This window comes from Mustela nigripes, chromosome 9 (genome assembly GCF_022355385.1).
Source record: "Mustela nigripes isolate SB6536 chromosome 9, MUSNIG.SB6536, whole genome shotgun sequence".
Taxonomy (NCBI): Eukaryota; Metazoa; Chordata; class Mammalia; order Carnivora; family Mustelidae; genus Mustela; species Mustela nigripes.
The window spans coordinates 38,855,133-38,880,531 of NC_081565.1; positions in this window are offsets into that span (position 1 = coordinate 38,855,133).

The following is a 25,399-nucleotide window of genomic DNA, read 5'->3' on the forward strand; positions in this document are numbered from 1 at the left end:
ATAATTTCATGATGACAAGGGCTTTTAATATTGAACAGTAAGATAAAAATAATGGGAAATAAAACAGCTTAGGATTTATGATTGTTTTAACTTCCTTTACCTTTCTGTATATTCTCATACCTAAAGAGTAGAGGCCATTGTTCTTAATATGTAGGCTTTTCACAAAATACTTTGAGAATATCCTTTAATGATTTATATCATAAACTATTTTCTTAAGTTTACACATGCTCTAATTTTTAAGTTATATCCAAATATTAGCCATCAAGTAAAAAGCAAATTATTAGAATTATTATGAAAACAATTACATCTTAAGTGACCAAGTTTTTCTTCTATAATTGTAAATAAGCAAAGAAGCAAAATGGCAAAAGCAGCATTTATTTTCTATGCAGATAGAAAATATTCCACCTTTTTTAGGGCGAGTGGAAACATTTACAAAGACGGAACACCATTAGTGCCTTTTGAGTTTATGATTGCACACTGAACCTTAAAGAGATGAACATTTATGGTGTTCTCAATGCATCAATTACTTTTCATCACACCTGATTCAGGAAGTATCTTCTAGCGTCAATGTCTCTAGATTAGAACATACCTAATGCCTATTCCCTTAAAGAAAAAGGGAAACTTAAAGCTCTGATTGCAAATGATCTCTACTTGAGCAAGAGTCTGTAGGAAAAGAGGGAAACTGATCATTAATTTAACAAAGGTGGAAAACCTTCTGCATGCCAAACACTATCCTAGGCACGGAGGGCGTAAACAGAAATTTGAACTGGCTTGTAACCTCATGTGTAGCAGTTGGGAAAAATAGGTAAAAATATAATTATCATACATGTGTATGGTTGGAGATAAAAGGAATACACATCTAGGTAGTCATGGAAGGCTCCATGCAAGAGAAGGAATGAGCAACCCTTTTCAGGGGTATTGGTCGTCAATGGACATGAAAGGGCATTTAGAGAAGATGTACATATCCTGGATTAAAATCTGGTGGTATATTAAAATTCCATGTTCAGGAGATTCTAAGAAGATTGTTATGCATGGATCTCAGAATTCATGTAGAGGAGTGATTGTTAGTGATAAGATTTAAGAGAAAGAATGGCAAGTTTAGTAGATCATGGAAGGCAGATTATGTTATATGAGAATATGTGTAATTTTGCCTACAGGTAGTAGGGATACATGCTTTTACATATTGTTCCCATGAGCCGATATGCCTTTCAGAAAGTTTACCAGGACATCAGTATGAAAGATGGATTTGTAGAGAGTAAGGGCTAGAGTCTGTGGGACCAGTTGACGTCTGTTCTGGAACTTCAGATGAGATATAATGAGGGGAGAAACAATGGATATGGAGAGCAAGCATGGACCAAAGACATAAGTAAGAGACATAACAGAAAGATCTTTATTGTTTTTCATAGGGAATGGAGAGAGGAAAGTGTTAAGGATGAATCACACGTTTCTGATTGAGGTGACAGAGTGAGTGCTAAGCCATCTATTAACACAGGAAATACAGAATGAGCCACGTCTGGATAAAAAGAAGAATGAATTAAGTTTGACCCATATTGTGTACTGGAAATATACAGCAGGAAGTTAATTATGTAGGTCTGGCTATAATAGTCTGGACCAGAAATACACATAGAAGATTCGTTGTTTTAAAGATGGCAGTAGCATCTTTAATTCTGTGTATGATCCCTGGTGGAGCGTATAGAATGAGAGGAGAAAACATGGGGAAGACATGCCTCAAATAGAAGATGAGGAGATGATGTGGAAGACTAAGGAGAGTTAGCAGGGAGGAGGAGACCCAGAAAAGTGGATTCATACAAGCTGAGGCAATTCCCACCATTCGGAGAGGTCAGCAGTGTAAATGCCTCCCAGAGAGTCTGTGTGATGAAAGCTGAACAGGGACCTGTGTATGTGGCAAAAGGAAATCACAGATGCTGATACTAAGAGCCGTTATAGTGCAATGACTGGGGCAGAGGCCTGGCTGTATTGTGTTGGGGGAGAGGAAAATGAAAAAGTAGGCAAATCTCTGAAGAGAATAGTTTTATAGGAAAACAACGAGGCAAGTTAATCTTGTTAGAAAGCTATGTAGGCTCAAGTAAGTGTTACTTTACTAGTTATTTTTAGTAGAAGAGACTTGAACTTACCCATTGGTGAGAAGAAACTGGGAGAGAGAGGGTTTGAATATTTAGTATTGTTGATGGAGCCAGAAACATGATGACTTAGAACAGGTGGGACTAAAGCTTGGCTAAAAAGAGGTGATCAAAGAAGAAAGAGGTCCAGTGAGTATAGACACAGGTAAGCATGGTGGTAAAACATTTAAATAGAAAGAGCATCATTATTTTCCATGATCTCACATGTAAAAGCAAAGCAGAGTACCAAGAGAGTAACTCAAAGTAGGTTAAAGACCTAATTTAAATCTTAAAATTAAAATCTTGGAAGAACATAAGAAAAAATACTTTTGACATGAAGTTAGGCAGAAATTTCCCAGATAAAACACCAAAAAACATGATCCATAAGAGCTTAAGTTGATAAATTGACGTAACTGAAATCAGAATTTTCTGCTCTGTGAAAGATCCTAAGAAAAGAGTAAAAAGATAAGCCACAGAGTGAGGGAGCACCTTTGCCAATAACCTATTTGATAAAGCATTTGTTTAGAATATATAAAGAACTCTCATAACTCAGTAATGAGAAAACAAACAATCCAACACAAGATGCAAAATATTTGAATAGACACTTCAATTTCAATTTTCAATTTTGGCAAATAAACACCTGAGAAGATGCTCAATGCCACTGTCTTAACACAATACAAATTTAAAAATATAGTCCCATGCTGCTATATACCTGTTAGAACGTCTAGAATTAAAAAAAAAAAAAAAAATTGACCATAGCAGTTTTTGGCAAGGAAATGGAATTCTTGGCCACTGGTGAGAATGCAAAATGGTACAATATTGGAAAACAGTTTGGCAGTTTCTTAAAAAGCTACACAGGCACCCTATGACCCATCCTTTTTAATCTGAGATAGTTACACAAGATAAAAAAAATTTTTGTTAAAAAACTTGTAAATAAATGTCCCTGGAAGTTTTATTTGTAGTATTCTCAATCAGAAAACAACACAAATGTCTAGCAACGGTGAACAGATGAATAAACTGTGGTATTATATACATTCAGTGGCATATAAGTCAGCAATGAAATGGATGGGTCTCAAAGAAATTACGCTAAATGAAAAAAAAAAAAAAAAAGCCAGACCCCCCCCCCCCATACACACAAAGAGTACCTTTATAGAGAATTCCAGAAAGTTCAATCTAATCTGAAGTGACAGAAAGCAGGTCAGTTGTTGCCTGGTGCGTGTTTGCTAGGGCTGCCCTAACAAATACCACAGACTGGATGGCTTAAACAGCATCAGTTTATTTTTTTCTGGAGGCTGGAAGTTCAAGGTTTAGTTGTTTGCAGGTCTCTTCTCTTCTCTTGGCTGGCAATGGCTGTCTTCTCCTTGTGTCCTCACAGGGTCTTTCTTTTGTGCACATGGGACCTTTGTGTCTCACTGTGTGTCCAAATTTCCTCTTCTTAATAGGATACTAGTCAGATTGGATTAAGGTCCATGCTAATGGCCTCACTTTAACTAAATCACCTCTTTGAGGGCTGATCTCCAAATACTTTCTGTGGTACTGCAGGTTAGGACTTCAACATGTGAATTTTGAGGGTGGCAAAATTCAGCCGGTAGCAACTAGGAAAAAGGGTAGAGAGAGAGATTACACAGGGACAGGAGGAAATTTTGGGGGGTGATGGGAGTGTTCCTTAGCTTGGTTCTGATGATGGATTCACGACAGTATAAGTGTGTTTAAAATGATCAACTTTAAATATATAGTTTGTTATGTATCAATTATAAATCATTAAAGCTGTCAAAATATGTTAGAGGAGATGCGACTTGAGCTTCTGTAAGATGCACTACAGCACAAGAACAGGTTATATAAAGATCACTTTAGTATAGCAAGATATATTCTAAGTTAGATGCCCGTTAATCAGCTGTATTTTTGAGAGGCTATCATGGGCAAACCTTTGTCAGTTGAAAGTATATGAAGCCTCTTCTGAAATCAGAGATCTCACAACCAGATTATGAAGACATTGGATGATGTATACAAACATGAAATGCAGGATTTTATTATAAATTGGTTCAACATGTTTATCATATGCCCAATCATACCCAATCATGCACAATCACTAGAGCAAATTTTAAGAGACATAAATTGAAAAGACAGGGCTCTGGCACTCAGGGACCCTCAGGTGTAAGGACATGACTCCTTTTTTATAAATTCCGTTCAGGAGACTTCACTTAAATTTAGATTAAATACATCCAGAAACACAACTTCCTAAAGCAGCTTGGTCCAGTGTAGGGACATGTCAATTTCTAGACTGCGATGAAGGAAAAAAGGTAGGAATCAATGAAAGTAGACTTAGCATAGATAGTACAAATAGGGATGAGTAATGGCTGAGTTGTACCCTAGATAAATCTGCTGAGTGATGTTATTGTGGGCAGCATGGTCTCAACCCAACAGATTACACTGTTAGGAAATAATGCCTTAGTAATCTGATCAGCTATTATTTCTGGGGTCAGACTTAACAGCAAAATGGAAGACTATTACAACCTGAGGAGAATGATATGTTTTCTTGTTAAGTTTGGTTCAAAAATACATGAAAGATAGGGTAGGTACAGAGAATACTTAGTGCTAGACAACACATTTTTATCTTGGATTACTGAAGAAAGAGGGCATAGGTTTTGTTTTCCATTTTTAAAAATAGTTTATTTATTTATTTGACAGACAGAGATCACAAGTAGGCAGAGAGGCAGGCAGAGAGAGAGGAGGAAGCAGGCTCCCTGCCGAGCAGAGAGCCGGATGCGGGCTCGATCTCAGGTCTTCACAGACCTGTACCCCTGAGATCATGACCTGAGCGGAAGGCAGATGCTTTAACCCACTGAGTCACCCAGGTGCCCCTCCATTGTTTTCTCTACATTAATGTAGTCTACTGTTCTTCTCAGTGTTAGTAGAGACTGTGTGTAGCTGACACTAGGTGGTATTGTGGCTCCTTCAATGCAGCTGGCTTCCAGAGTGAGAGACACTTTCAGTCTATGTGTAATTGGAGTGCTGCACATGTATCTAATGTGAGATCAGTACTTTCTAGAAAAAAATACAGTTCTTTGTGTATAAAGTATGGTTTAAGAAAATAGAAAGCTCGCCTATTTTCTAGTTTTAAACATAAGAGAATGTGTTTGGGATTCTCATAGTACCTATATCCTCAAATATCATTATTAAGTTTTGTCAATAAAATACTATTGAGAATACAGGACAAAAGGAGTCTGAAAGGACAGATGAGAACAAAATTGTGCCGTCTGTTGATGTCATATATTTTTAAAATATTTATTTATTTTAGACAGAGAAAGAGAGAGGGGGGATGGGTAGAGGAAGAGGAGAGAGAGAGTCGTACGTAAGCAGACTCTGTGCTGAGTGTGGAGCTCCACGAGGGCTCTGTCTCATGACCCTGAGATCATGACCTGGGCTGAAACCAAGAGGCAGAGGCTGAGCTTAACTGCATCACCCAGGCGCCCCTGTTAATGTTATATCTGAAATGCTGCAGAAGGAGTTTAATCCTTCTCTAAAAGAATACCGTGTAAAGACCAATTGCTCATTTATTTCTGCTTTTAACTTTAATGAGCTCTTTAAATCAGAATTTTACCTTGCAAATGAATTAACTAGCATTTAAACATAATGCCAAAGTTTGAATATAAGACTGGCCAAATGATTTTATTACTGACCTGGGTATTATTAATAACATTTTGCAGCTGCACTATATCCAGAAGTTAGTAACACCAAAGCCATTCGTCTTACTCTAGATATTTGACTTACTTGTTCCCTTGATCTGGAAAACCCTTTTCATTTCCACTTCAAAAAATGTCTGCCCATATTTAAGGTCCAGTTTACTGTCACTTTCTCAGTGAACCCACTCCAGTATTCCAGCCTAAGTGAATCTCTTCTGCTCCCATCATGCAGCCCTTAGGGAAGCCTGTTTTGTCACAGTTGCCTCAGAAAATATGTGTCTCCTCTATAAACATGTAAGCATTTTAGATCTAAGGACAGTATCTTGTTCACTTTGATTCAGTGTTCATTAAGAAAGTGGGTAAAAGAATAACCCTTTATTAAATGTTCACAAACTGACCTTTTACTTTACAAAAAAGACACAAAAGACAAAAATATTGAATCAAGTTCATGTCTACTATTCTAGGAGTAAAGACTTTGAGACTATAAAAATTACTCTTTACTCCATGTTCACAGGTACATATTTATGTTGAAAAATCTGTTATTTATTAGAAAAGACTAGTTTATTTCCACGTTCTTCAGTATATTCAGGTGGTAAGGTCTCTGAGGTCAGGACTATATTGGCCCTATTCAAGAATTCTACATATTCCCAAGTGAAATGTTTTATTCCTTTCTGAATAAACCTTTTTCAAGGGCAATAAAAAGTGGCCATTTTCAAAGTGTTGCTAGGACAACATATAGGAGATTCAGTTAGATAACTAATTAAGGTTTTGGTGGAAATTAGTTCAGGCAGAAAGGAAAAAGGGGAGCCATTCCATCATTAAAAAAAAAAAAAAAAGTATAATGTAGAAATTTGCCCTTTCTTGATGAGATGCTTTAGGGGAATAGGGTCCAGGAGAATGAGACCAATTTCATAGCCAGATGTTATGATATTTAACCAGAGCATTGTGATGTTAGGACAACTAAAAGTTTTGGGTTAACATTGCAGAAATGCCTATATTAATATAAATGGAATAGGAGTCAGCAAGAATTTGCCTTTAAAAACCAGAGAACAAATATTTTCAGATTTGCCAGCCATATGGTTTCAGTTACACTGTTTAAATATGTCACTATTGCAAAAGAGGTTTTGATGATAAATAAATGAATAGAGTAGCTGGATTTGGATTTTGGTATATATTTTGCCACCCTCTGGCTAATAAAGTATAAATAAACATTTGCAATATTTTTAGCAAGTCTGCATAAAAGAAGACATTTAAATGTGTTGATAGATGCTAAATTTTAGTCAGAAACTGACTATTTTAATTTAAGCAATTGCATACTATGTTTATTTCAATTCTTACAAAGACTTTATGAAGTCTTTTTAAAACTGCCCAGTTTTAAATCTCTTCTTATTTCTCCCTATCATACCATGCACCTACTGCCATAGGAAGTTTTTTATTGGTATCCATTTCATACATATATTTTTCTTTTACTAAAATGTAAACTCCTTGAAATCAGGAATTATGTTTTATTCATCTTTGCTTACGCAGTTGGAAATATAAAGACCATATTTTAATATCAAAATATTCTGTGGAATCCCAGATGCTTGCAATTACTTTTTAACATCCATTTGAAAAGTACATAAAAACAGAAGACTACAAATCTAGAAATATTTAAAACAAATTGTATTTAATTAGTTACAATATCTAAAAGCACTAGAAAAGGCAGGACTTTATCTAGGAAACACTATTTATTAAGTTTATAAATATTACTTGGTATAATTATGGATTATGGAAAATTTCCAAAACTCCATGATTCCCTGGGGTTATATCAGACCTCTGAACCACTGGTAACTTGAAATACGGTGTCTTTTTCAATAATGGTAGGGAAGTGTTTTGGTAATGCCGTTTGCCTATCTGTGGTAAAGCTGTCTATCTATAGTAAGACTTCATGAATATGAAAGTATTATTAACTATCCAGCTAAAATAAGTTATAAAAGATGAGGCAATATAGATACAAAAGTGTTTTCATAAAAATGAAAATGTCAGAAATGCCAAAAGCCATTAAAATGACTATAGAGTATTAAAGTGAGATCAGGGGCATGGGTTAAAAGTACAAATATTGTTAAAATATCTCTAGTACCCAAAACAATCTACACATTTAATGCAGTCTATCAAAATATCAACATTTTTCACAGAACTGGAACAAACAATCCTTAAATTTGTATGGACCCACAAAAGACCTCGAATAGCCAAAGCAATCTTGAAAAAGAAAAAACAAAACTGGAGATATCACAATCTCTGTCTTTGAGTTATATTACAAAATGGTAGTAATTAAAACAATATGGTATTGGCATAAAAATAGATAGTTGGTCAATGGAAGAAAATGAAAAGCCCAGAGATAAACCTACAAATACATGGTCAATTAATCTTTGACCAAGGAGAAACGAATATACAATATCCATATACCCCTTCGAAAATAGAATATCCATATACCCAAAACTGAAAAGCAACCTATTGAAGGGAGATGTTTGCAAATGACATAGCCAATAAAATGTTGGTATCCAAAATCTATAAAGAACTGATACAACTCAACATCCAAAAAACAAATAATCCAGTTAACAATGAGCAGAGAACATGAACAGACATTTCTCCAAAGAAGACATCCAGATGGCCAGCAGACACATGAAAAGATGCTTGAAACATCACTCATCAGGGGAATACACATGAAAAGATGCTTTAAACATCACTCATCAGGGGAATGCAAATCGGAGCCACAATGAGGTATCACCTCACACCTGTCAGAATGGCTAAAATGAAAAACACAAGAAACAAGTGTTGGTGAGTGAGGTTGTGGAGAAAGGGGAAGCCTCTTGCACTGTTGGAGGAGATGCAGGCTGGTGCAGTCACTCTGCAAAGCAGTATGCAGTTTCCTCAAAAAGTTATAAATAGAACTCCCTCTGATCCAGGAATCACATCACTGGGTATTTGCCCAAAGAATCCAAGAACACTAATTCAAAGGCTACCACACTATGTTTATAGTGGCATTATTTACAATAGCCAAGATTTGGAAGCAGCCCAAGGGTCTATTGACTGATGCATGGATAAAGAAGATGAGGTATGTATATGCAACGAACTATCATTCAGCCATAAAATTAAATTTTGCCTTTTGCCACACAACATGGGTAGAATTAGAGGCTATAATGCTAAGCAAAATGAGTTATGGACATTGGGGAGGGTATGTGCTTTGGTGAGTGCTGTGAAGTGTGTAAACCTGGCGATTCACAGACCTGTACCCCTGGGGATAAAAATATATGTTTATAAAAAATAAAAAATTAAAAAAAATTAAGAACCCAAAGCCTGTACCCTCAGTTTAATTGTGAATCAGAAATAAATATGTCCTAACTGCATGTTAGAGTAACAATAATAAAAAATTCTTTAACACTAAAAAAAAAAAAAAAAAAAAAAAAAGTCAGTCAGAGAGAGACAAGTACCATGTGATCCCACTCATGTGCAATTTAAGAAATGAGCAAAAGGAAAAATTTAAAGAAAAAGAGAAAGAAACAAACCAGAAAATGGACTCTTAATTATAGACAGCAAACTGATGGCTACCAAAAGGGATTGGGATAGATAGGTGATAGGGATTAAAGAATACATTATCATGATGAAAATAAAATAAATGCAGAATCCAATCCCTCAGTAAAGAAATTAGTTGCACTCAATGTGAGTGGAGAGTAATGTCTGATCATGTACCTAAACTTGAATTGTGAGGCATTGGATACTTGGCAACTTCTGTGGAGGTACTAAGTACAAAAAGGACACAGTGTACCAAAGGGCTGAGGAGGTACTGAAATCAGTTGCTTAAAGGTTAAAATAAGTTTACATCATCTGAGATGGTAATTCTGTTTTGTTACATAAGCAAGGTAAAGATTTGAGTATGGGACTGGTAAACTAAATCAAGTAAATACTAAATTTTATATAAATTTAGAATGATCTGTGTGTTTTTGTTAAATGTCTGTTCTTTAAAGAATCTAACATTTCTTCTTGAAACTTCAATTTGAAATATGTCATTGATACAACATTTGTGGTATTAAGTTAGAAAAGAGAAAGAAAGCTTGACTAAATATACAAACTATAGAATGTATAAAATAAATTGTTTTATTTACTTTATGCTTAATTTATTAGACATATAAGATTTGATTAAATGTCTTTGCTTCTTTGGGTTAGATTCTTTCTGATGAACATAGCACTTAAAGGTGAAGGGCATTATGAGTACACTTACGCTGATGAGCACTGAGTAATATATGGTACTGTTGAATCCTATATTGTACACCTGAAACTAATGTAGCACTATATGTTAACTACATTGGAATTAAACAAACAAACAAACAAAAACAAAATAAAGAACCTAAAAAGACAAGGTACTTAAAAGCAGAAAAATCAAATATTTTAAATTTCTAACTGAAATTTAAAATATTTAAGAAAATCTACCCAATTTTATAAAGGGATTTAAGCGTTTGAGGAAGTTTTTTCTAATGTGAGACAATCCAACTTTGTTTAAAGAGTAAGTAAAATATTCTTTTTTTTTTAAAGATTTTATTGATTTATTTGACAGAGAGCAAGATCACAAGTAGGCAGAGGCAGGCAGAGAGAGGGGGAAGCAGGCCCCCCGCCGAGCAGAGAGCCCGATGCAGGGCTCGATCCCAGGACTCTGAGATCATGACCTGAGCGGAAGGCAGAGGCTCAACCCACTGAGCCACCCAGGTGCCCCTAAAATATTCTTTTTATGAAATAGCTTTATTTATTTATTTCTGAAGGTTTTTATTTATTTGAGAGAGAGATCATGAGAGGGAGGGGCTGAGCGGGAGGGAAAGAGAATCTCAAGCAGACTCCGCCAAGTGTGCCCAGTGCTGGGCTGGATCTCACAGCCGTGAAATCATGACCTAAGGTGAAACTGAGAGTCAGACACTTAACCAACTGCCACCCAGGCGTCCCCAGAAATAGCTATACATAAAAAGTAGATAAGATGCATAGTTTGAAATCTTAAGAAAAATGAAGTATAAGAAGTTTGTGACAGGGTGCCTGGGTGGCTCAGTGGGTTAAACCTCTGCCTTCAGCTCAGGTCATGATCCCAGGGTCCTGGGATAGAACCCTGCATAGGGCTCTCTGCTCAGCAGGGAGCCTGCTCCTCCCCCCCCCCCCACCTCTTTGCCTACCTCTCTGCCTACTTGTGATCTCTTTGTCAAATAAATAAATAAAACCTTAAAAAAATGTTTGTGACAAAAAAAAAAAAGAATTCTACTATTTTAAGCCACAAGAAGTCTAAAGAAACCCCTCTTCTTCAATAGAAACTCTGTGGTTGCCAGTGGCTGGGGGAGTGGGGGTAATGGGGTGATATTGGTCAAAGGACACAAACTTTCAGTTATAAGATAAATAAGTTCTGAGGATCTAATGAATAGAATAGTGATATTATTACTACTAATGATACTGTATTGTATACTTGAAATTTGTGGAGAGAGTAGATCTTATGTGTTCTCACCACACTTATAAAAATGTAAGTATATGTGAGGTGATGGATGTGGTCACTAACTTGATTGTGGTAGTCATTTTGCAATGTATATGTATATTAAATCAAGTGATACCTTTAAAAAAAAGGTTACATCCTACAACCTGAATATATACAATTTTTGTCAATCAGACCTCAATAAAGCTGGAGGAAAAAACTGTATTAGCATTTACTGCATCCTTAGCAGGAGCTAAACACGGATGAAACAGGATATTTTCAATTTTTTCAACAATATTTTGAGGTATATATTGCCATTATATTTTCCTTTTATAGAAGGAAAACTGAGACTTATGATAATTAAGGAGCTTGGCTAAAGTCATACAACTAGAAAGTGGTAAATAAAAGAGGGAGTAAAAAGAGACCTTTTTACCTAAAGTTTTGGCCTAAAATTTTTCATTCTTCTAGTAAACATTTTCTAGAAAATATTTAAGGGTGGAATATGGATTGAGCTTTCAAAAATGGTAGCAAGAGAAACTATTTTTTCCCAGAAAGTCTAAAAGAGAAGAAGGATTTGTAAGGCTGAATTTCAAAATGACCTTTTATTTTTTGGTAATTGTTGTATGTTATTTCAGAGGAAAGGAAAGTCTGTGCTGACATACAAAGAGAAGTCTCTTAATTTGGGGAAAATATTTTTGTTTCTCTAATAAATAAATTTGAAGTAAATTTTCATATACACACATACAAAATTCCATATACCTATATATGGGGCCTAGGGGTTCACAAACACCAAACTGGGCAAATACTACAAAGATATCTAATGTTGGTTTTGTAGTTATGGTTAAGGGTTTGCATTTAACTGTGCTGGAACCAAATTCATGTGGGCTTGTTACAAATGATGTTGTCCTAGTACTGGTTTTGTCATTAATAAGAGTCATATTAAGTTATACAAATTATCTGTAGGAGATTTATCCCAAATATTTTCTAATAAAGGAATTAATAATCCAGAAGGAATGAGCAGTTCGTATTGCATATAAATGAGTATCCCACTTTTCTCAGATACTCGATGCTGATGAAAATTGTATGGGCAGTTATTTTTTTAAAAAAACAGATTCATATATGACAAGTGATGACTTTCCTTTTGCCTCTTTTCATCTCTCCTCTACTATTACACATACACACAAATTATAGTTGATCAGTTTACATATAAATATGAGAAATTGTAGCTGTGTATATGCACATGTCTTGGTATATTTGCCCTCAAAATTGATTTGTAAACAGAACACAAAGGAAGACCATTCAATGCTATGAATAAAGATGACATGCACTGAGTGTTTGGCTCCCCTGAGATAGAGTAAGAACTTTCAAGTCATCAGTCAACAAGTGTTTATTGAGTTCACAGAGTTCTCTTACAAATGTAAGAAATAGAAAAGATCAATAATGCCATCTACCCAGTCCTACAACAGTAGCAAGATAAAAAAAAATTCTAAAAAATTCATACCTCTGTTGCATGAACTTTTTTTCCCTAGAAATTGACTCCTTTTTTTCCAAAGATCAATTACAAACTCTCTCCAAAGTGAGCAGGCATGTTTATTCATCCTAACAATGGCTGTTAAAAAGACAATCTCTGTTGTAGGAATATTTTTCATCAGGTAAAATGAGGAAAGGTAGGATTGAAGGTGTATTGGAAAAGATTCTGGAAAGTATAAATGTCCCTACATAGACATTTCCATACAAAGGGAAATGAAGGCGAAGGCAGAGGAATGAACTGTCCATGGGAGCATTAAAGGCGCACTACCCAGAGACACTCAGAGCCGCTTAGCGAGGGCTGCAGACTAAGGGGCAGGAGGCGTTCAATGTAATCTCTGTCTGATCATCAGCTGACCATATGCAAACCAGGCAGGGGTTGCCTTGGCCACACATTACCAAGAACACAGACTTCACAGAATTAGTTCAGAAAAGTCACTAACTGAGCAAACTGCGGCATCATTGCCAACGACATTGCCAACGACAACCAGCGACAATAGCAAAACCTGGGGATTGGAGGGTCTGATTTACAGAGTAGCTGCATTCCATCACTTAAGGGTCCCATTTTCAACAAAAACTCATGAGAAATGAGAAGAAACAAGGAAGTGTATTGACTCTTCTTTACAGAAAAACTAGGTTATTCAAGGAAGAAAATGTGAGAGTAGACCCTTTCTGGAGATGAAGAGACTCCTCTTCTATGGAAGAGACTTGAACGTGATGGAAATTCTTACATTTTAAAAGAAAACAGACTCGGCGGCTATTGAGAAAGAGCCAAAGTGAAAACCCTAAGCAGCTGTTTATTTAAAATCACCAGGTTATTGGTCTGGAAATATTCACTAAAAAGGACATTTTAGAAAAAAGGATGTAAAAGGGAAAAACAAATGTGCTGTTAGAATTTAGTTCCGGGCAGTGTATGTAACTTACCTTTGAACATGGTTTTGGCATTTCTATATATTTTATTTTACCTGCTGTTATCTCTCATAAAAGACAGATTGCATATAAAGTTGATGTGAATCAGCATTTAGGGGCTACAACAATTTAGCATGAAAATTCACCAAACTGACAGTTGTATCATGTAAAAACATAACACTCCTAAGCAAATGAAATAAAGCGGAGAAGGAACTTTTTTTTTTTTTTTTTTAAGATTTATCTATTTGTTTGAGAGAGAGTGTGCAGTGATGAAGGGCAGAGGGAGAGGAAGAGGTGCCCCACTGAGTGTGGAGCCCAACATGGGACTCGATCCCAGGACCCTGAGACCATGACCTGAGCCAAAACCAAGAGTTAGGCATTCAAGTGACTGAGCCACCCAGGTGCCCTAGGAAAGGAAAATTTAAAAAAAATCTTAGCTTTAATAACTTTTAAAAAAAATCTGAGAAATGTCTTTTATAGTAAGTGAAAATTTCACATAATGAAGATTTTATTATAACTGCTCCAGAGATCTGTGAAGTATCTATGAGGTACTTTTTTTTTTCACTTGAAACTCCAGTTGTGAAGAGAAAATTCCTTTGTTTTAAAATGAATGGAAAGTATGACTAACTCTAGTGATTCTAAATCTATTAACTACTGTGAGTTGTTTAATCTTGAGAAATCTGTGTCCCTGCAAGTGTGTGCAAATGTGTGTATGTGTAAGCTTGCTTGTGTGTTTTTGTATTCTAGATTTGATGTTGTTGCCTCTGGGATTAAAGCTCTTTTGATTAGGATCTTTATCACCTGTGACTTACATTTTAACTTATCCTTGAAAAATTTGCAGGAAGTATAATGGAATTTTGGAGCTCAAGATGAGTCAATCTTCTTATCCAAATATTTCACATAAAAAAATGAAGAGATCCAAATTATTTAAGTCTTCTTATCTAAATCACCATCAGATATGTGCTTACTTGACACTGAAATCCATATATTTTGAGTTCAGAGTTAATAAAATCTTGATCATAATATGAATACATCTTGGTTATAGGTCTTAAAGCTTGATCTTGCTTGGAAGCTCACATTTCCTCTATTTGGGGCGATCTGATTTTTAACTCTCAGTCATGGTCAAGTCAGGAAAGGGAAGCCATTCATTCCAGTTACGTTAAAGAATTAAATATAGGAGGTTGTTGAAATACATATGAGGTACTTAACTAGGCAAAAGAGATTTCAGAAATAATAGCAGGAAAAATCTACCCCTTAGGCTGAGGGACCAAGGTTGGGGTCCACCCAGTACTGCTGCCTCAGAAGCTCAGAACCTGAGTCTCAGACCTCTAACTATAGGTGCTGTCTGGCTAGTGTTTGTGCAGCTGAAAGAGTGGGATGAGGTTCATTTGAGGAGTCTGAATAAATGCTGGACATTAGAACCATTTGCTAATATGAGGGCTCATCACCACTATCAAGGTAAAGGTCTAGGGCTGAAGTGAGGCTGACAGTAACGATGGGCAATGGGGCCCAAGTCCTTTCCTCTCCCTCTGACCTACTGGCTCCCTCTAGTGCCTTCTGTTGGCTAAGCCTAGTGGGTCACCAGCCCGCAAAGAACCGTGATTCTCAGACTCCCAGCCCGGCATCACAAGATAGAATATTAAATGATTGGTTTGGAACTGAAAGATGATTGTTTTTATGATACCAACTATTTTAGTTTAATATTGACATTCATTACCTCACTGAATAAACCTACTAAAATTATATAGTTCTGTTATCACTTAGGATTTTTATAGGGTTTATTTATAAGGTAATAAAATCTAATATTGTCCTTGAACAGGTTTAAAATTTTATTCTGATGAGTCTGTTTTATGTAGGTGAAATCTTCCATCTGTAAGCTGCTATAGTGTGCATATTATAAAATGATACACAATCATCTTTATAATGATTCTTTTAAAGAAGAAAAATCCATTATTTAAACATGTGTGAGGAAATGAAACATGGTTAGATTTCTCAGAGCTGGTGGTAGAGTCCAGCCTCACGAGACTCTTCATTAACCATGAGAATTAGATCTGTAGTCCTTGTTAATTGCTTTGATCTAAAAGAATGGTGTAATCTCTCTTATCCCCTAGAAAGTGTCAAATGGTTACAGCCTAGACAGAGTCCCCAGGTGAAACCCCAGTAGAGGATTCTGCACCTAATTCAAACATATGTATGGATAGAGGAGATTCTCCACAACATCAAGTCACTCTTTGACACCAGCTGGGTGTTCTACAATTCAAATGAATTCTTTTCTTTCTTTCTTTTTTTTTTTTTTTAAGATTTTATTTATTTATTTGACAGAGAGATAGTGAGAGAGAACAAATAGACCAAGTGGCAGGCAGAGGGAGAGGAAGAAGCAGGCTCTCTGCAGAGCAGGGAGGCGGACATGGAACTGGATCCCAGACTCTGGGATCATGACCTGAGGCAAAGGTAGATGGTTAATGAATTGAGCCACCCAGGGGCCCCTCAAATTAATTCTGATGCTATTTCCATGCAGGTAGTATCAGATTCCACTGGACAAGAGCTTAGTCCTATTACTCTGGCCTGTACTTCAGATGCCAATCACATGTCCAGCTTGATACCTTTGCTTTGGACTGAAGGGCTTTAAATTAGAGGTTCCCATGACTCTCTCCTTGTATTTCATTAATTTGCTAGAGTGGCTCACAGAACTCAGGAAGCCAGTTTACTTACTAGCTTACTGGTTTGTTACAGAGGAAAGGATAAGAACCAAGAACCAGATGGAGAGATGCATAGGGCAAGGTCCTGAACAAAGGGAGTTTCTAACCTCCTTGAGCTTTGGGTCTGGCATGTGGAAGCAATCTGGTTCATCAACCTGGAAGCTCTCTGAATTCCATCCTTTTGGAGTTTTATGGAGGCTTCACTGCATAGACGTGATTGATTAACCTATTGTCAATCAATTGAACCTCCAGCCCTTCTCCCCTCCTTGAGGTGAGTTAGGGGTGGGACTGAAATTTCTAACCCTCTAAACACATGGTCTGCTCCCTGGCAAGCAGCTCCCCATCCTTAATTTACCTACCTGCTTTCCAGAAGTCAACTTGTTAACAATAATATACACCTTTCTAATTCTCACTACTTAGGAAATTCCAGTGGTTTTGGAGCTCTGTGCCAGAAACGGATCCCAAGACTAACTGATGCTAGGAACACTGGGTTGGCTAATTTCTAAGTATTCACGTGACAGAAGAGATGTAGTCTAGAATTTAGAGACATTCCTAGGTCATAAAAGCTAGAGACACATAAGCTATCTAGATCCTACCAAGAGATTTTATTTACACAACAAAGGGCTGGTGTAAGAAAAAGCCCTTTTAGAGGCGGAGCAGAATAGCTTCCTTTTTAAGCAGAGAAAGATCAATTTCCCTATTGACTCACTGATGGTTGTCTAGCTACTTGTGTAGGATACTTATGTTGGCTTTCTCCGTGTACCTTAGGGGTGAGGCCTGGGGCGAAGGGGTTAACACACTTATCATTTACTATGAGGCATTTAATGAGAAATCTTTCCCTTACTCAAAACACCTTGTGCGCCCACGCACAATAAAATTAATGAGGATAAATATTAAAAATCCAGCAATATGACCCACTATGCAAAATCATCCTTTCACCATTCAACTTAATTACCTAAAAAATTTAGAACCTAATAGTCATTCAGATTTATCCACTGTCACAGTTCATAAAATCCATATAGATAGGGGGAAAAGTGCCTAACTGTAATGATCTCTGTTGTTTTCTCTTTTGAGTTTGCTCAGTGTGATTCTGACATTTTGTAGGAATATTTTTGTTGTGGCTTTTGCTTTTTCTCTGACACAAAATTGTTCATTAGCTAACTGTGAAGGTGTCTTAAGTGTCTGGGGGAGAAAATCTATACTCTTGGATGTCTTGGCAAAGGGAAGCAGATGCATATAGAGAAATAGGGAGGTGAACAGTTATGGTGAGATGTCACCAATTTGTGAATTTAGGTGAGAGATAAGCTTAAGTTCTTAGTACACTTTTGCAGGTTTTTGCGGGTTTATTTATTTTTTCAATTAGTTAAAAAGAGTACTATTTCTTCCTTTCTCAAATCAGATGCTGATTTTTTTCATCCAATAAATATTGACTAAACTCCTACTCTATTTCAGGGCCTCTGCTAGTTACCAGACATAGAGCTATGAACAAAACAAAGTTTCCTCTATTGAGCAGGAGAATAAACACAAAACAAATAAATATACCATATAGTAGCTCCTTATAAAGCTTTTGAAGGAGAATTTAGGGTAGGGTGGTTAGGAAAGATACCTCTCATAAAATTGCATTTGCAGAAGCTCCTGAAGGAAGAGATCTGCAATATGGTTTTCTGGGAAAGAACATTCCAGGTAGAGGCAAGAGCATGTAGAAGAATGCTGAAACCTTCAACTTTCAGATGAGACCTATGCATTTCCTAGATTTGTTCATTTTTTCTTTTATCTGTAAGGTCACTCCTCTACCTTTACTCTTCTTTCTTGAAGTTATTTTTTTCTGTCTCCTTTTCTTGGCAAGATGACTGCAATAGGTTGAGGGATATGAGTGTCCATGAATTACTCAACTTGGCTGTGTGCATTTGAGGCATAGACTGGGTTCAGATGGGATTACTCGCTCCCATCCGTAAGAAATGGGTAGAGGAGAGGGTGCCTAGGTGGCTCATTCAGTTAAGTGGCCAATTCTTGATTTTGGCTCAGATTTTGATCTCAGGGCTGCCTCAGTGGGGAGTCTACTTGAAATTCTCTCTCTCTCTCTCTCTCCCTCTGCCCCTCCCCCTGCTCATGTGCTCTCTCTCTCAAATAAATAAATAAATAAATCTTTGGGTGGAAAAAAAGGTACAGGTGAAGGAGATTATGTGACGTGCAGGATCCGAGAGTCAGGAAGTGGGTATATACCAGTGGGAAATCAGGGTAGAGTTTCCAAAAATGGTGACAGAGTTTTGGAAGCCCAAACTTAGAATTCCCCTAGAATACCTAGTTTTTCTCAAAATACAGGAATGTGAAGGAAAAATGTGAGGTATGACATAAATTCTTTAAAGAAATAGTTTTCCAAAATATGTTTCACATAGAAAGAAACTTCTTGGTGTGAATATAGATTTTTCAAGATTCTGATTAGGATCTAATAAATGGAGAACCCATGAGGACTTTCTAAGTCATGGCAGCAAAATGGGAATCTGGTGCCATAAATGAGATACCAAATACAATGTACAACTGATGTACTGATGTACAACCACTTCATTAGAAAGGTCACATAAACAGTTACTCATCTAGGTAAATAACGTGTAAATATTATGCACTGTGGGAAATTCAGGAAACTATTTTCTACCATAAATAAAGTACATACATTAAAGTCTAGAAAAACTTCCTGTTGTAAATTTCACCCTAAAAACCTTCCGTTTCTCCTTATATCTCTTACTTTTCTCATTCCTCAATTGGATGAGCCAGTGAGGGACAGAGCCAATCTATTGCATTAATATTGCCTGTGTGTATAAGGAATGGAACAGTGTCTACAAAGAGAGGAGCCTGCCAACTGATTCCTTAATAGCTCTGACTTCAAACTATTGTGGATAATTTGCCCTAAAATAGTAAGACAGTAGCTGATTAAAAGAATTTTGTTGCTGTTGTTTTTGTAATTCAAATATCATTTAGGGAATCCATCCTTTCACCTCTTTTCCTTCCTCTACCCATAAAATGGGAACTTGGGTCCCCTAGGAAATATGACAGAGAGAGGTTCTGATTATTTTCAACTCACTCTCGTTTCTCTTTACCGAAGATCATGGAATTAATGATAAATGACTCGGCAGACGTGGGGAAAACACGACTGAATGGGGAGAAGTCAATGTGTCCATCCCCCTCCCTTCTTGCCTCCCTTCCTATTCGTTTATGTGGCTTGCCGCAGTTCGTATGTGCCCTTTTCCTCTGTTCCTGCCACTTCTGTGATATTAAGGGATTAATCAGGCTAGCTCTACCTCTGCAAAGTAAGTGAGACAGTGGGTGGCCAGGGACTAATGCGTAAGACAATTGAGGGAATAGATTTAAGTAGAACGATCATGGATGTATCAAGCCCAAGATGTGTTTTCTGGCTCTGTTTTATCAATGATTAAGCTGATTTTTTTTTTTTTTTGTCTTCGAACTTCTATATTTAGTTCTCAAGTTCAGAATTTATAAGAGAAAACAATGCATTTAATCATCATTTTCATACACCTAACAAATTTTGTGTGTTTTAAAATTCTATTTTCAGTGATGGACATTTTTTAGTATGGTAATATGTAGTCCTAGTGGTGGTCGTAGGAGGAGGAGCAATTATCACAGTCATTGTTAATAGCTTAGTGTGTCCCATATATTGTGTTAAGTGCTGTGTATGCATAATTCTATTTGATAATATAATAATTTTATGTAATTTGAATATGCAAATAGAAATTTATTTTAACTACATTAAGTAGCATGCATTTCCTTGGCTTACTATTGTAGTTACTAATTTACTGACCCATAAAAGTGAGATTATGGCTTTTAATTTAAGTAAACAGCAATAAAAAGCAAGGTAAGCTTAAGGATACTGTTATAAAGTCATCAGAAGTTATGTTCCAAAAGTTGGAGCGTGATTGTCAGAATTTAGAGGGAAATGAACATGTGGTAATTTCTCTGTGTGTGCAGGCGTGTGTGTGTGTGTGTGTGTGTGTGTGTGTGTGTGTAGGTGGGGAGGGATGTCAAGGGATTGAATATAGGGATGTGGAGGCCAAGTTTTAAAATAGGCATTAAATGGTAACAGTGAGTTCAATGAAAACAAAAGCTAGTAGAAAGGAAACATTAACAGGAACTAGGACCACAGTGTGTATTTTTTAAATGATGGAAAAGGTATTCTTTGTAGCTTATCAATTTACATGTAAAAAACAAGCACTTCTCCATTTGAGTCTTAAAATTACATGCCTGTGAATTCAGTGACCTTATTTAAGAATTAATGTGTGTTGTTATGATAAAAGAATCATGGATTTGAATAATGTCATAAGAGGAACACTGAGAATGGGTTCTGAGTCCTGTGCTGAAATGGGAGAATGTTTGGAGTAATGTTTTGTCTGTTAGTGGAAGAAAGTTATTATAAATAAAGTTGTCTCTAGACCTGAGGAGATTGGAATGCAGCAAGGGGAATTTTCACTTTTTCTGTGGGGGGGCGGGTAGGGGGAAATTTTTATTTTTAAAAAAGTAAATTAAAGAATTAAACAGATAATGATTAAAAAACAACATAGGACAAAATATTAAAAGAATAATTGGATATTCAGGTTTTATTAAAAAAAAAAAGCAGAGTGTCAGAAACCAACGATTTCACCAGTTATCTTTTACTGAATGCATCTATATGATTATAGTTAAAAAACTGTGGTTTAGAAGAAGTAAAAGAAAACCAATAAATACTTAATGCTAAAGATATAAGGTCAATGAAATTTGTTTTGTTATTTTGCCTACTTCCATAAGAAACTGTTATGGGAAGTGGCTGCTAGGTCAAAGGTAGAGAAAAATATGCTCACATTTTTTTAAGGAAGGTTTTAATTAATCCCTAGAGGTCCCATTCATTGGGACCTGCTTCAGTTCAGAGATCCTTCCTAGGAAATTATGTGTTTGTACATGATAGCTTTGCTGTTTGCTGATTTAAAAAAAATATTAAAACTTATATTTGAAAATAAGTACATATGTGTTTAACATTTGCTTTTTATAATTTTTACAAGATTTGACCATTCCTATGTGGTCTTTTTTTTTTTTTCAAAATGAAAATAATAATTCTATCATTTAAATGTTTAGTTTTCCAATGCTATTTCTGTATAGATATTTTCACTGTTATTAATGATTTTAATTTTTTCATGTGAATTTTTAAATCTAATTAGCCAGTAATTTTCTGTATTTCTTATGTTTTTCAATAATTGTTTCTATATAACCCATATCTTTTATATTCAACTTTAAACCATGCATTGCCTTTGTCCTTTGTAATCTTTTACCTCCATGTAATTTGTTTTTTAGCACACTAGACATGTTGCTGAGTTGGTAGGCTGGCCTTAAGGACATAATTAGAATATTTGTGGAATACAGTAGAACAGTGATTATATCTCAGTTCTCATTAATAAGGTTTCTTTTTCCTTTCAATTACCAAATTGGCTTAATAACTTAATTAGAAGCAGACTCTGAGTAATCCTGTGTGCCATTAACTTGTTCACATTTGGTGAACAAGACTAATACAGCTATCTACCTTTTCCAGATGGAAAACATTTTTATTTTCTTTGACAGTCAAAACTCAAACAGTAGTAAACAGCCTAGATCTAAGACATCTTCTTTCAAAAAGTCACTCTAGCTCTCTAAAGATAGAATCCCTCACCCTGAGTTTTTTCCTAGACGCCCTGTTTGCTCATTGGAAAACTAGCAATATTCCATCTTACATCATTAAATGCATGCATGGTCTGTCTTGATCCACTAGATTATAAGTTTAATGAGGTCAGAGTTCATATCTCTTTTCATTTTGATATCTCTCAGATAGCTATCATTTGCCTCTTGCATTGTAAGTACTCAATAAGTTCTTGTTAAATGAAATATATATATATATATATATATAATTATTTTTATTAACATATAATGTATTATTTGCCCCAGGGGTACAGGTTCTTGAATATTCAGGCTTACACAGTTCACATCACTCACCATATCATATACCTCCCCAATGTCTATAACTCCACCACTCCCTCCAGATACCCCTCCCCCTCAGTTTATTTTGTGAGATTAAGTCTCTTATGGTTTGTCTCTCTCCTGATCCCATCTTGTTTCATTTTTTTCCCTCCCTATCGTCCAAACCTCCCACTCTGCCTCTCAAATTCATCATATCAGGGAGATCATATGATAATTTTCTTTCTTTGATTGATTTATTTCGCTCAGCACAATACCCTCTAGTTCCATCCACATCATTGCAAATGGCAAGCTTTAATTTATTTTGATGGCTACATAGGATTCCATTGTATATATATACCACAACTTCTTTATCCATTCATCTGTTGATGGACATCTAGGTTCTTTCCATAGTTTGGCTATTGTGGACATTGCTACTATAAACTTTTGGGTGCATGTGCCCCTTCAGATTACTACATTTGTATCTTTAGGGTAAATACCCAGTAGTGTGTTTGCTGGGTCATAGGGTAGCTCTATTTTCAATGAAATGATATAGTGACCCAGGACACAGAGATTCAGTTCACCCAACCCTCAGTTTGGTACTCTGTTTCCTGAAACCTCTCTATTCCTTGGACTTTTGGTAATGCTTCATAGAGTTTGTGTGGAATTTAGAATACAAGGATTAGATTTTGAGAGTTTTCCATAACAATTTTGAACTGTATGATCCTGGGAAAGTGGTTTAATTTTTGAGAAACCTAATATCTATTAAGGAGAGATATTGGTTTTCCTTAAAATGATTTGTAAGCATCAAATAAAGTAGTGAATGTTATAAATCTGATATGTTTTAAAAACACAAGTTTAACTTTTAAAATAAATATTATTTGATGATGAATAATTAGATCAAATTTCAAAGTTTTAATAGTTCTATCTGGATCAGTCATAGGGAACAGATTTTTTTAGGTATGTCTGTTCTGTGGAATAGATACCTGCACACATGATTTTTTGGGGCTATAATCATTATTCACTGGATTCTAGACTGGCAGAGATTAAAATATCTTTGTGACCAGGAAGAAGCTGTGAATTAGATACCAAAGACCAAGAATAATCATGATAAACTAATCTCTCTTCTTAATCCTTGTTTATATCTGCTGTGGAGACCCTGGGGGTTTAAAGAGGAACATGGATGCATACACACATCTGGATTTGGAGGAATAGGAATAAGATGGAGCTCCTCTGACAACCTCATTTTTAAATCATTCCAGTGAAGTTCTGGAGGGCTACTTCAAATTCAAAATTCTACCCAGAAGAAACTCTTAGCTGGAATAATAAAGTTTTTCATTGAATAATGTGATAATGGCTGAATGAAACAAAAAAGAGACATTAGAATTCCAACAGAGATTAAGATGTCTAAATGAAAATTATGCTCATTAATCTCTATTGTCCAATTCTCATGGCCATGATTTCCCAGATTGGTATGGATGGTCTGGCTGTTCACTCTTCCTGCTCACCTGTTCATGGATATCCATTTTGTAACTTTATAATTAGCAGGTGAGATAAGTTTTCACAGACAGAAAAATATCACTTCATCTAGGGTAACAAGTTCCTAGTTATAGTTATGTACTCTCATATTGTTAGGTTCATATATAATGATATTCAGCCTAGTGGTTCAATTCTACAGGCTTACTGCAAAATAATAAATGTATTTTTCTTTTTTTACATTCATTCTGTAACAGTTCTACACCTACCACCGCTTCCCAGTGCCAACTCTGACAATACCACACCCAAGCAAATCTATTTCCTTTTCTTCCTTCCTTCCTTCCTTCCTTCCTATTTCCTTCCTTCCAGCAAGGAAGCCAAGTATGCAGAAGGGAAAAAGAGAAAACCTCATCAGTGTGTTTCCACACATTCCCTCTGCAAAAGGTGCAGTGAAGATAGTGGTAAATCTGTGTAGTATACTCTGCACTATAGAAATAATCATTTTTTTTCTCATGTCTTCATATGTCTCTTACTGGAATACTAGAATATTCTCTTCTCTCTTTTCCATTTTGAAAAAAAGAAAAAAAAAAAAGAAAAGAAACTGAAGATTAGCCTTTGTAGGAAGCCTCCCTTAAGTGCCCCAGCCCCATTTCTTTAGTTCTTCAACAATCCCCATTCTTAATTTCTGGATTTGTCTTCTAAATCCTCTTCTTCTTCAGTTAAATTTTTTGTTCTTTTTTTTTTTTTAATCCCTCCTTGGTGTGGATAGACATTTTATATTTCTTACAATTCTGGAATTTCCTGTAGTTTAGGAAAACTGTCTGTCCTTATGGAGTCACTATAAAAGCCTTGATCCAATATCCCCTCTATTCATGGGGTCAGTGACTCCCACTTTTTATCTTGACCTGGATTATGAGGCATGTGCCATGAGCCAAATTTTCTCTCTCCAAAATTCACCTGTTGAAGCTTTAAACCCCCAAAGTGATAGTATATGGATATGGGACCCTTGGGAGATATTTAGGCTTAGATGAGGTCATAAGTTTGGGGTCCTCATGATGAGATTTAGTGCCCTTGTAAGAAGAGACACCAGTGAGCAATGCTCTCTGTCTCTCTGCACCTTCGAACACTGAGGAAAGGCTGCAGTGAGAAAGGGGGTGCAGGCCAAAGAACCTCACTAGAACCCAACCATAGTGGCACCCTGACCTTAGTGTCCCAACCTCCAGAGCTGTGAGAAAATAAATTCTTGTTTTTTAAATCATCTAATCTATGGCAATTTATGATGGTAATCAAAGCAGACTTCCCAGGACCCAATATCTAATACATTAAATAGTTTTTTATGATTTCCAAATTTAGTTTTAAATAAAATATTGAAATGCATAGATACATTAATATTTTGTCATCAATTATTTAAAAATGATATGTATAAGTGCCATTATTAAATATACTCTCAATTATCTACAGTGATTCAAAGTATTAAAAGTCAACATTTCTGTTAGTGAAACAATTTTGATTGTTTCATCTCTTTTGCATTCACTTTCT